Below are 12,156 nucleotides of genomic sequence, written 5' to 3' on the forward strand. Positions count from 1 at the left end.
AAAATAAAAAAATAAAAGAAATGAGGCCATTGGACAACATGAATGAGCGTGAAGGACATTATGTTAATGAAATAAGCCAGGAACAGAAAGATAAATAGCACATATTCTCACTCATATGTGGAAGCTTAAAAGGTTTATCTCATAGAAGTAGAAAGGAAAATCGTGGTTACTAGAGTATGGAAAAGGGTGGGAGGCATGAAGGGAGGTAGGTTAATAGGTACAAAAATAGATAGAAGAAATAAGTTCTTGTGTTTGACAGCACAGTAGGGTGATTATAGTTAATAAGAATTTCTAGTATATTTCAAAATAGCTAGAAGAGAGGATTTTTAATATTCTCAGCACAAGAAGCACCAAATATTTGAGGTGATAGATACGCTCATTACTCTAATCTGATCACTATACACTATATGTATCAAAACATCACTATATATCTCATAAATATGTACAATTATATCTTCATTAAAAAATTAATTTTTTAAGTGAACTGAGGGCATTGTAGGACAAATGTTTTGTTTTCACAGACTGAGTTGTAGGAGGTACTATACAGTGTGGGAGGCAGGAGAGAATAAGCTTCTTAGTTGACTTATAGACTTAGTTCTAGTCACAGAAGACACTGCAACCCCACATGCTTGCCCTACGTGAGCCAGGCCCCCTACGTGTATAACATGGGCAGCTGAAACACGGCCATATGTTCTCTGTGGTCAGGCTGGCCCCCAGTGAGAAAAACAGAAATATGTGAGCTGAACCAAGCACACCCCACTTCTTCTCAAGTTACAACAAGTCCATCACTTCCACTGCCTTCTCTCCTACCTCTGTGGGGAGTGACTGGGAAGGTAATAAGAGTCTCTCCTACTGACTCCTGAGTGAAGAAGAATAGGTCTGCCCTGATCGTGCTCAGCTTTTCATTCTCCTAGCTCTCTGGGTTAATGCCATGGTCCCATCAGGACTGTGGCTATTTTCCTAGAGGAAGGAAACTCAGTAACAGTCAGGATGTCCAACTTCAGTCTTGCCTGGATTGCATCCCCAATGCTAACTACTACCCCTTTGGATAGACTTCGGAGAGCATTCTCTGGTTACAACTGCTGCATAACTAAGTACTGAAAACATAGTGATGTACAATAACTTTTCAATGCTCACAGAATGAAGCAGTGTGAATGTCTTACACATGCTCCACCATCTTTGGGGTCTTGGCTGGAGCAATTTAACAGCTGGGGATAACCATGCAGCTGGGGAATCATTAAGAGGCGTCTTCACGCACATGGCTGGTGACTGGTCCTACACGGTTGAATCCGTGGTATGAGACCTCAACTGATGCTGTCAACCTGAGCACCTACAGGTTACTACACCAGGTGTTTGGACTTCTTATGTAGCAACTCATGGCTCCAAAACAAATGTGCCAAGAGAACCAGGAGGATGCATTATGGCTTTTTCTACCTAGCCCTAGAAGTTAGGAATTTCACTTTCTCTGTATTATATTGTTTACAAGCTAGTCACTGAAAGGGCCCAGATTCAAGAAAAGACATAAGCCCCCAACTCTTATAAAAGGAGCATCAAAAAATTTTCAGAAAATTTTAAAACTTCCACAGTTCAATAGTTGTTAGTATTGATTTTGTCCCATATGGATCTAAAAATAGTCAGAACAAATTAATTAGTTCCAAGACAAGTCTGCCACCAAAGCTGAAAATTATTTCTCTATCTCATTTCCTATCCAAACTGTGTCCAGTTAAGAATTTCAACAGAGCATATCAGAAGATCCTCAGTGAAACTGAATTACAACAATAAGATATTAAAATAATAAATTGCCTAAAGATGTTCTGATAATAAAATTCCAACAATACAGAAAATGTCCCATATGTTGGATATAGTCTCATTAACAATATTTTCAGAAAGAAATTAAATGCAAATTCTAAAAGTGTTCAAGTCCAAAGACTTCAAAATCCAAAAGAATTTAAATCCAAAATAAAAATGTCTTGACCTTGTAGGACAAAAAAAATTAATTTATCCCCAATTTCTTTTTCTGCTCACACTCAACTAAAAAACAGAAACAATGACAACAACAAAAAAATAATAATAATAACTGGACAAATTTGAAGTTCTTTCTTCTAAATAATCAGACAGGTTTGAAGTTCTTTCATCAGCTGCAAGCTAGGCAATCACTCACTGAAATGACTGAAGTGTCTTCAGACCACAAACTTTGTGTTAATTTACTCCCAAGCCTTCCCTCAACCTCTCCAAAGATTTCAGGAGTTCATGTATCTGAAAGGACAAGACTCCATAGAGCATTCTCCTGCGAGGCTTTAGTTTAAAGGCAACTGATAGGTCCATTTAGAGAGAGACTGGAGTGGAGGCAAGCATTAAGTGTTTGAGAGATCCCAGTGCTAACTCCTCAGGGTCTTTGTTCACACACTAATGTGCTTTGTGAATTGAACCATGCAATGAATCTAAGCTTCAGAGAGCTCCAGACAGAGATGCAAGAGAGTTTTTTGTGGTTTGGTTGGTTGGTTGGTTTTTGAGACGGAGTATCGCTCTGTCTCACCCAGTCTGGAGTGCAGTGGCACGATCTCGGCTCACTGCAGGCTCCACCACCCAGGTTCAAGTGATTCTCCTGTCTCAGTCTCCTGAGTAGCTGGGACTATAGGCGTGTGCCACCACACCTGTCTAATTTTTTTTTTTTTTAGTAGAGATGGTGTTTCACCATGTTGGCCAGGCTGGTCTCGAAGTCCTGACCTCAGGTGATCCACCCACCTCAGCCTCCCAAAGTGCTGGGATTACAGGTGTGAGCCACCGTGCCCGACCCAAGATTTTTAATATACCTCTGACACATAGTCAGGTTAGGATGTCTAACCCATTATGCCAGTTGAAGGTCACAAGTTAAAAAATTGGCCTTAAGGGTCAGAATTTAAACAGAACATTATAAATTCCATTACCATTATCTTGGCCAAAAGTTAAAGCCAGACATCCAGGCATCCCCAGAAATACAGCTACAGCTGTTACAAACCAGCCATAAATTACTTTAATTACAGTTAAAGAGTTCAAAGATGATTACTGCACTGTCTCTATACCCAGCACATTTAGAAAACAAAGCAATATGCAGCCCCTAAAGAAGTTAATGGAGCAAAATTTTATTCTTATTACCCAGTGGTTAGTAATGGCAAAAATCCTAGAAGAAACTCAATGGCACTGAGGGAGGAAGCATAAATGGAGAAAATTATTTCTTTCAGCCCTAGCAGACACCCACCCAATCTATGCCAGTGGCCCATGACCAATTAAATTTACAGTAAGGATAAATTAACCATCAAGAAGTTATGTATGCCATTGTGTTTGCCTTATATACAAACATTAATCACTTCTGTCAAAGACTGGCACGTAACATTTAATAGTCAGTTGTGGTTTGAATTGTGTCTCCCCAAAATGTATGTTGACATCCTAACCCATGGTACCTGTCAATGTGACTTTATTTGGAAATGGGGTCTGGAAGTAATTAAGATGTAATTTAGTTGAGGTCACAATGGAGTAGGGTGGGCCTTTAATCAAATATGACTGCTGCTCTTATAGGAACAGGAAAAGAGATGCAAAGACAGATACACAACGAGACCATGATGACGCAGAGGCAAGAGATCACAGTGATGCTTCTATGAGCCAAGAAAATCTAGGAACTGCCAGCCATCACCAGAAGCTAGAAGAGAAGCCTGAAACACATTCTGCCTCAGGGCCTCCAGCAGGAATCAACCCAGGAGACATCTTGATATCAGATTTCCAGCCTCCAAAACTGTGAGGCAACAAATATTCTGTCATTTTAAGCCACCAGTTTGTAGTCACTTGTTCCGGCAGCCCTAGGAAGCTAACACACAGTCAGCCTCCATTTTTTGATGTTCGACCACACACAGGTTTGAACCCTCACCTCTCCGTTTTCCTTCTACTTTGTACCTGGGAAAGTTGATAACCATGTTGAGGTGCTCCCTCCTTTGGTGTCAGTGGGAATTTCAAACTACCTATGGGAACACTCACTCCTTTCCCATCACTGACCTCAGTAAAAACCCCAGGCCCAACAACTTTGTCCGTTCTCTCAAACCACTTTTGAACCCACTAAGGAGCCACCCTGTTCTCGCAAGAAAGCCTTGTTATATGAGCAATAAATCTTTCTATATTGTCTTGGTGTGTGTGTGTGTGTGTGTGTGTGTGTGTGTGTGTGTGACCAGTCTTCACATTTGGACAAAATTTGGGGTAAGGACCTTTTCCTTTCTCCAGCATGACCAAATATGGAAGGCATTTGCCTTATTGCAAAGCTGAAAATATTTCAACATTGGCAATCTATTCCTGAGTCTTACCTGTAGCACACTCTATCCCCGTCAGCACATTCACCGTTTCTTCATTTCTGTCCCACTTAAAGCCCCATGGTTCAGCTATCCCAGAACTGCACTGAGAGTGAGCTCTGTTTAGCGACAGAGGCATCCAGTTTTCTTGTGAGGAGGAAATGTAATCCGTCGCTCAATCATGCCTGTCTGGGAAAGGTGCATGCCATTGGTGCAGCCCATACATGTTTGCTAACACTGGCTTGACCCTCTGACCTGCTTGTAAATGTTTGCTCTGCCCCAAACAATCTGGACACCATTGGATGGAAGCCATTTGTAAGTACACACTTGCCTTGACAGCAACTGCAAAACATCTGCAAGTAAAGCTGCCATAAGCTCCAATCACTGGCCAAAGTTAACACTATTTGCGCTGTGAGTCACAGAGCCATATGCCATGTGGACTTGTCCAGTGCATGCATGACACAAGCTGCCACCATCCACAAGAACACCTCCTAGACTGGCCCTAACAGAGCTGCTCCAACTAGCCACAGAGTATTTACTCTTTGATTTTATTTCTCAACATTTGCAACATGAGCGCCAGGCATTGCAGTCTGAGAGGAAAATTCAAGAAATAACGATTTTCTTCCCTTCTCCATGCTGAGCACACTGATAAATAAGGTACTTCTAAAGCAAATAGAATTCAGTGTTACTTTAGTAATGTATATATACTTAAATATTTCATAAGTACTCATATATACATAATCATAGTATATATATTTAAATATTACTTTATTATTGAAACAGGCTAAAATGGGGCTTAGGTTAGTGTGAGGGATGAAAAGGCTTGAGGCAGTTGTAGACAGACATACCCATCCTGTCCTAGGCAGCACTGGGTTACTCATGTGATCTACTCCACCACCTCCAATTCCAGCAATGGCCAAGGTCCTCCCCTCCTCACCACTGCACTGGTGGATTTTCCTCACATTAAAAGCAAGTGTTTGCCAACACCCTATTCCATCACACGCCAATCTCACATCGATGTTAGAGATCACATGAATGATCTGATCATGGTATAGGAGTGACAATCCCGCAAAACCAAAGCAAACCTTCTTTGACTTGCAAATGTTTCATATAGAAACTATAATGGGGATTTTAAGTTTTATAATCATTTTTATTTTACTTACAACTTGAGGAAACAAAGATTTTGTAACCTCTTTGAAAGTAAGATTGATGTTGGAGAAACATTTTCCTAGATCTTTAAAATGACAGCAAACATTCATTTTATCAATACAGGAGAAATTCTAGAGAATCACATAACAAGTGGTTCTCAACTGGGGTTGACCATCCCCTGAGGGACATCGGGCAATATTTGGAGACATTTTTGGTTGTCTCAACTGGGGCACGTGCTGCAGGAATCTAGTGGGTAAAAGCCAAGATGCTGCTAAACATCCTCAACTGTACAGGACGCTTCTCCATAACAAAGAATTATCTGACCCAGAATGTCAATAGTACTGAGGTTGAGAAATCCTTCCTTAAGAGATAACACAGGACTGTGTTTCACTATTTAACTATTTATTTTTAGAATATCACCTAATTCAACATATGTCATACTAGTAAAGATATCATAATCCAATTATCTTGGGACACAAGTTGCTTTTTCAGAAGGCAGCACAGAACAAGGAAGCTCTGCAGCTGTTCCAGGCTGTGTAGCAGCAATCCTACTACCTGGGCCATCTCATATTTCCAGATGTGTCTTAATAGAGACAGATGCCAGGAGGAGCTTCTGGTAAGCCCCAGCAAGAGGCTGTGGCTAGATCCCTAGGTTTGGAAGAAGGCACGTCATCTGCAAAAAATAACTACATACACCATTTGTAAAACAGTCCCTGATTTACTACTGGGTCATAGTGGAATCAGAGATAAGAAGTAATCAAGTGACTTCACAGACAAAAATACTATATTGTGTACTCTCAGAAACACCAAGTTATAGGTGGACCCAGCCATAATCTATAGTACAATGGACTAACCACACCCAATATCAAACACGAGCATGAGCAGGTTCGGAGGTCACAATTAAGTTGCATAAACTGCTGACCTAGACTCTCATGTCACCTGCCAGGAGTGAAGAGGTATCTGTCCTAAGCTCACACCTATGGCATCATGGCAGCAGGGGGTGGGGTGAGTAAAAGCAAAGGAAAAGAATAAAAAGCTCAAGCTTTGTTCACGAAACAGCGAGACTGCTAGAAACTTCGGTGCAAATCAAAAACGAATGGTAGCTGGCTGAATGGCACAGTGGCTCACGCCTGTTAATCTCAGCACTTTAGGAGGCCAAGTTGGGCAGAACACTTTAGACCAGGAGTTTGAGACCAGCCTGGCCAACATAGTGAAAACCTGTCTCTACTAAAAATACAAAAAGTTAGCTGGGCATGGTGGCACATGCCTGTAATCTCAGCTATTTGGGAGGCTGAGGCACAAGAATTGCTTGATCCTGGGAGGTGGAGGTTGCAGTGATCTGAAATTGCACCACTGCACTACTCCAGCCTGGGTGACAGCAAGACCTGGTCTAAAAAATATAAATAAATAAATAAACAAACAAACAAACAAACAAAAACAATGGCTGCTTATCTACAGTCCAATGGCCAGAGGTTCAGGCAATGCCTGGCCATCCACTTTGTGTGAAAACAGATATGGCTAAAATAAGTGTGTATCATGGGGAGTGCTGAATGTGCAGTCAGAGGCCTAGGAAGAGCAGGCCTGGTAGATTGGATTCAGAGAGGTCTGGGGAGAGGCATGCAGATGAGATGCATGGGAGGCATGGAGTGGGAACAAAGTGTGGAGATCCTTCTAAATCAGGTTACTGCCCACAGAAGCAGCTACTGCCAAAAAGACACTCATCAAGCAAGTAGACAAGATAAATTAAAAAATAAATGTTAGTCAAACTCCATTCTCAGTCATCCCGTGCTTATGCAATGGGCTCAGATGAAGCAGCCATCGTGGCAGAGATGCATGGGTCCAATGGCAAGAGATTCCTTAGGTCAAGGGTGAATTAGCTACAGCAGCTGCTGAAGCTCTGTCACGCCACCATCAGGGACCAATGCTGAGAGCACCTCTCAGAAGTTCTATATTGGACATTATTTGGAAATGATTATATCAGATCCCTTCCATTCTTCCAAGTAATATGTAATCTTGGATGGGATAGACCTGTATTCCAGGTAAGACTCTGCCTTTCCTGTCTGTAATATCTCAGCAAGCACTCTTATCCAGAGATATCTTTAGATAAGACATCTTATTCTTACTCTTTGCTACACATTTCTGTAGCAAAGAATGTCTACTCTGCTCACATAGGATCCTGCATACGATCAACTCATTCTCAGATACCCACTTTATAGCAATGGTGGTGAAGCAGTGGACATATGACCAAGGAATACCCCGGTCCTACCTCCTCCCACAGCATGCAAGAGCCATGGCCTGTGATAAAGCAGGCTTTGTAGATGCAGGGAGTCACCAGCTTCAGTGTGACACCCTGCAAGGGGATGGGGTACTATCCTTTATTATGCAATACACACATTAAATGAATGGTCATTATATGTTCCTCAAAATGTAAAATACATGTGTCTAGGTAGAGAAAGGGGGAAGTAGCCATTCACTGCCATCCACATTCAAGGGATTTGTACTTCCAGTGTGCACAAATATAGTCTCTGTGGGTACAGCATTCCTGATTCCCAGAAGAAATCACTTCCACCAAGAGGAACAATGTGGATTGCATTAAATTTAAAGTTATTACTCCTCAGTTTATGTTCTTTGTGCTAGTGAAGTAACTAGCTAAGAAAGAAGTTGCTGTATTAGCAGGAGCAATTGACTCTAATCATGAAGAAACAGGGCTGCTGCTACATAATTGAGACGGAGCAGAAGACATTTTGCACTCTGGTGATCCACCAGGATGTCTTTTGCTACTAGCATTGCTGGATTTAACTCTACTGCCAATCACAGCCATTAATAAGGGCAAAATAAACAGGGAGTCAGATCCTGCAGCAATGAGAGTTTGAGAAAACCCTCCCTTCACATACACACACACACACACAACTCTCCCTTTACACACACACACACACACAACCCTCCCTTCACACACACACATACACACACCACTGCCACCACCACCAACACCACCACAAGTGCCAGTCCGTGGGGATGAGAATCTATAACGCTGGTGGAGAAGGGAGATCTTGTGTATGAGAGAGTGTTGGGACCAAGCCTGCAGTGGGAGCTATCATTGGTCCCACTAGCCTTCCTCATAGTTTCCTCAGAAAAAAATGTAATCTTGGAGAAGCCCTGTGTGCACTGAAGGAACTTAATGTGAGAAGCAAGTACATGAGCACCCCTAGGGACTGTCGAGAATGCTTTGTTTTCGGGTGCCCAGACATGTTACCCCCATGCCCACCCCCTGCTGGTAAAACTCAAAGAGAACATCTTCTTAAGAAAAATCGCCCTCAGACAAACGGGAACCACTTTGCCTTTGAGACTACTCCTCCCAATCCTCTGAGGGCAGAGTACAGCCAATAATTGAATTGGGAGTACAAACATTGACCCCTTTGGCTCAAGACGTAACCAACTCTTGTGCGGTTGAGGTGTGTGCCACTGGATACTGTTGTCCCTCGCCACACATGTCTGTCGAGCACCTGAAGTGAGATACGTTGTCTGCACACTAGATTTCAAAGATTTAGTATAAAAAAGAACATAAGATATTGATATGGTTTGGCTGTGTCCACACCCAAATCTCAAATTGAATGGTATCTCCCAGAATTCCCACTTGTTGTGGGAGGGACCCATGGGGAGGTAATTGAATCATGGGGGCCGGTCTTTCCCGTGCTATTCTCGTGATACGAAGTCTCATGAGATCTGATGGGTTTATCACGGGTTTCTGAGTTTGCTTCTTCCTCATTCCTCTTGCTGCCTCCATGTAAAAAGGCCTATAAATAACTGGATCTGATGTAAATCTTCAAAATAAAAACATGTAAAGAAAACACAGCACAAACATAACTAACACTATTACATTAAAAAATTATATAAGAACCATATGCTTATCTCATGATATTAGAACACAATGATATAAAGATGTGCGCGGTGCAAGGCAACAACATTAATAATGGTTTTGATCAGAATACTATTAAAAAACACAATTTAAATAATAAAGCTCTTATGTTAGCTCATACTCAGTGTTAATTCACCATCAAGTTGGAGAAAGATGTTTGTGTTTCACAGATGCCATTCCTGGACTTTATATTTAAGATTATCATCACTGCTTTTGACGAGCAAGCAACATACACACTTCTTTTAAAATTTGGTTAAGATTCAAATGTTAATGACTTTAAGGCATTCTGAAAAGTGACATCCACTGGGTAGTTTTATATTCTTGATTAGTGTGTATCCTAAAACAACCTTTAGAATTGTTATTCCCTATATTTATTTCAAAAACTTTAAAAAAATCCTGAAAATTCCTCTCCATCTAAATAATTTAATCCATTATACAGTGACAAAGCATTGTTTTGGTATAAAGGATATGATATTTGGCATATGATAATTGTTAGCAAAAGTGCATCCTGTGAACGAAGAGTTGAGCTCTCAAGAGAAAAGCGATTCACAAAGAATGCTGCCGACGAGCCTGCCTGCATAACCTTATACTACCACATGATGTCCCTCTAATGCCAGGTTCTAAGGATGGAATTAACCCCGTTAGAAGAGAAATTGCCAAAAGACACGCTTTGCAGATAAAAACATTCAGTTAGAACAACAGAGCACACAGATCTTACAACATGAGGTGTTTTTAATTGGTTAGTTTATACTGGATCTCACACATCGCTTATCAAAAAATGCACCTCTGGTTAAAGAGTCCTGGATATGGGCAAAGCAGTGTGTTAAGTCGCCTGGTAAGAAGTGCGAGCAGTTCAGCAGAGTCACGGGTGTGTGAGAACTTGGGTTTTCATTGCCAGATTTGCCTTCAGGCCAAACAGGATATACAAAGAAAAACTACGCCTGGAAATGCTAGAGAGAAATTTTAGAACATGCAAGGCATAGAGAAATTTACAAAGCTTACAGTGAGTCAGAGATCACCTGCAAAGAAGCAAGGATCAGAATATCAGACACAGCAGCAAAAATGGATGCAACAAAAGGAGTAGGATATTTTTAAATATTTAAGGAACAGAATGTTGGATATAAAATTATATACCCAAGCAAATGTCCTTTTAAACTGTTGCTACAGGGCTGGCACGCTGCCTCACGCCTGTAATCCCAGCACTTTGGGAGGCTAAGGCAGGCAGATCACCTGAGGTCAGGAGTTTGAGACCATCCTGGCCAACATGGTGAAACCCCATCTCTGCTAAAAAAATATACAAAAATTAGCCAGGTGTGGTGGCGCACGCCTGTAGTCTCAGCTACTCAGGAGGCTGAGGCAGGAGAATCACTTGAACCTGGGAGGCGGAGGTTGCAGTGAGCCGAGATGCACCACTGCACTCCAGCCTGGGTGACACAGCGAGACTCCATCTCTAAATAAATAAATAAATAAATAAATAAATAATAAAATGTTGCTATAATAAAAAGATATTTCAGCAATATATAGTTTCAGAAATTCTTCTCCCTAAACAAAGTATATAGTTTGTATAAAGTTTCATGAAGGAAATACTGAAACGAGTTGCTGCAAGAGATATGGTAATGTGGATCAAATGAAACCCTAAAGTTTTTTGTGATCTGAGAATTCAATTGCTAAATAATTTTTTTAAAACAGAATATCCATAAAAAACTCAGTTCTCAATTCCTAGAAAATATGAGCAGGTTGATAAAAGAGAATTTAAAAGAACTATTCATACCTTTCACACACTTTGTCTTCATCCTGCCAAGTTCTGGAAAATAAGATTTAGAGAATGATAACAAAAATTATCAAGTAGTTCTAGCCTGAGAAAAAATAAAAATGTCAACTTTTATAAAAATATGAAAAAAATAAACAAGGATACTCATTTTCAGAATGCTGAATTAGCAGGCATTGCTTCAAATCTGAAACAGACTTAAAATTGTGACATTTGAGTCACTGCACATAAAATCTTTGGTATTTGTGGTTTAAATATACATGACGCACAAAATCTCTCCCTAAGCAAGATGATGACTATAATCCCTTGTTGTTGTCATACTGTGTCATTCAAAACATTGTGCAATGCTGACGACAAAATACAGTCTGGATTTTTCAATAATTTATATGTTTGTACCCTGCTGTTCTGGCTAATCTCTACACCCCTAACGCTGAAGCCTCTGGTAATAAAAAAAACTTACAGACAGGCATTTCTTAACTATTTGTCTTTTCAGAGCTAGGTATCTGCTGTCACCTGTGCCTCTTAATGAGTCCTAGAACCCACTTCCCTGAGGGAAGCTAAGTATTCTCTTCTGTTCTTCCCGGAGGACAGGTTTACAGTTGCTTCTATAGCAACAACTGCTAACTGCTTTCTGACTTTTTAAGCTTCTTAGTAATGTGGGTTTCTTCGCAAAGATATTATTCTAGAAGCTTTCAGCTCTTGAAATCTTGTCTTAAAGAGCTTGGCTTTGTCCGTGATAAATCTTCATTCTAAATAAAGCATAGACTGTTGTTTCCCCATTTGCAAGTGTATCTGTGACCTCTCCTGGAAACGCAGAAAAGCAGCCAACACGTGAGCCGAGGCAGTTGTCCAGACCTTACTGTTTGATGCTGAACTACATAGTTCCAGCAGATGTCACCATTTTTATCAGTAAAGGAACCTAAAGGTCTTTCCAGGTTGATAAAAATAATCTTAGCTTTTACGAGGCATCACAAAGTGGAAAGAGTAAACATGCAATAAAGTGTAAAAAA

General features: G+C 40.8%; 1 protein-coding gene across 3 annotated transcripts in view; it reads right to left on the reverse strand.

Annotated features, from left to right (window-relative positions):
* The window catches only part of CCDC102B (coiled-coil domain containing 102B), a 195,279-nt gene that overhangs the window by 164,789 nt on the left and 18,334 nt on the right, over positions 1 to 12,156 (reverse strand). For all 3 annotated transcript variants that reach the window (XM_058438272.1, XM_058438274.1, XM_032152082.2), the window contains exon 3: positions 11,150 to 11,182. The gene's annotated coding sequence lies outside the window, so the exon portion shown is untranslated. The remainder of the gene's footprint in view (positions 1 to 11,149; positions 11,183 to 12,156) is intronic.

This window comes from Hylobates moloch, unplaced genomic scaffold, assembly GCF_009828535.3.
Source record: "Hylobates moloch isolate HMO894 unplaced genomic scaffold, HMol_V3 SCAFFOLD_5, whole genome shotgun sequence".
In the NCBI taxonomy this organism is placed as follows: domain Eukaryota; kingdom Metazoa; phylum Chordata; class Mammalia; order Primates; family Hylobatidae; genus Hylobates; species Hylobates moloch.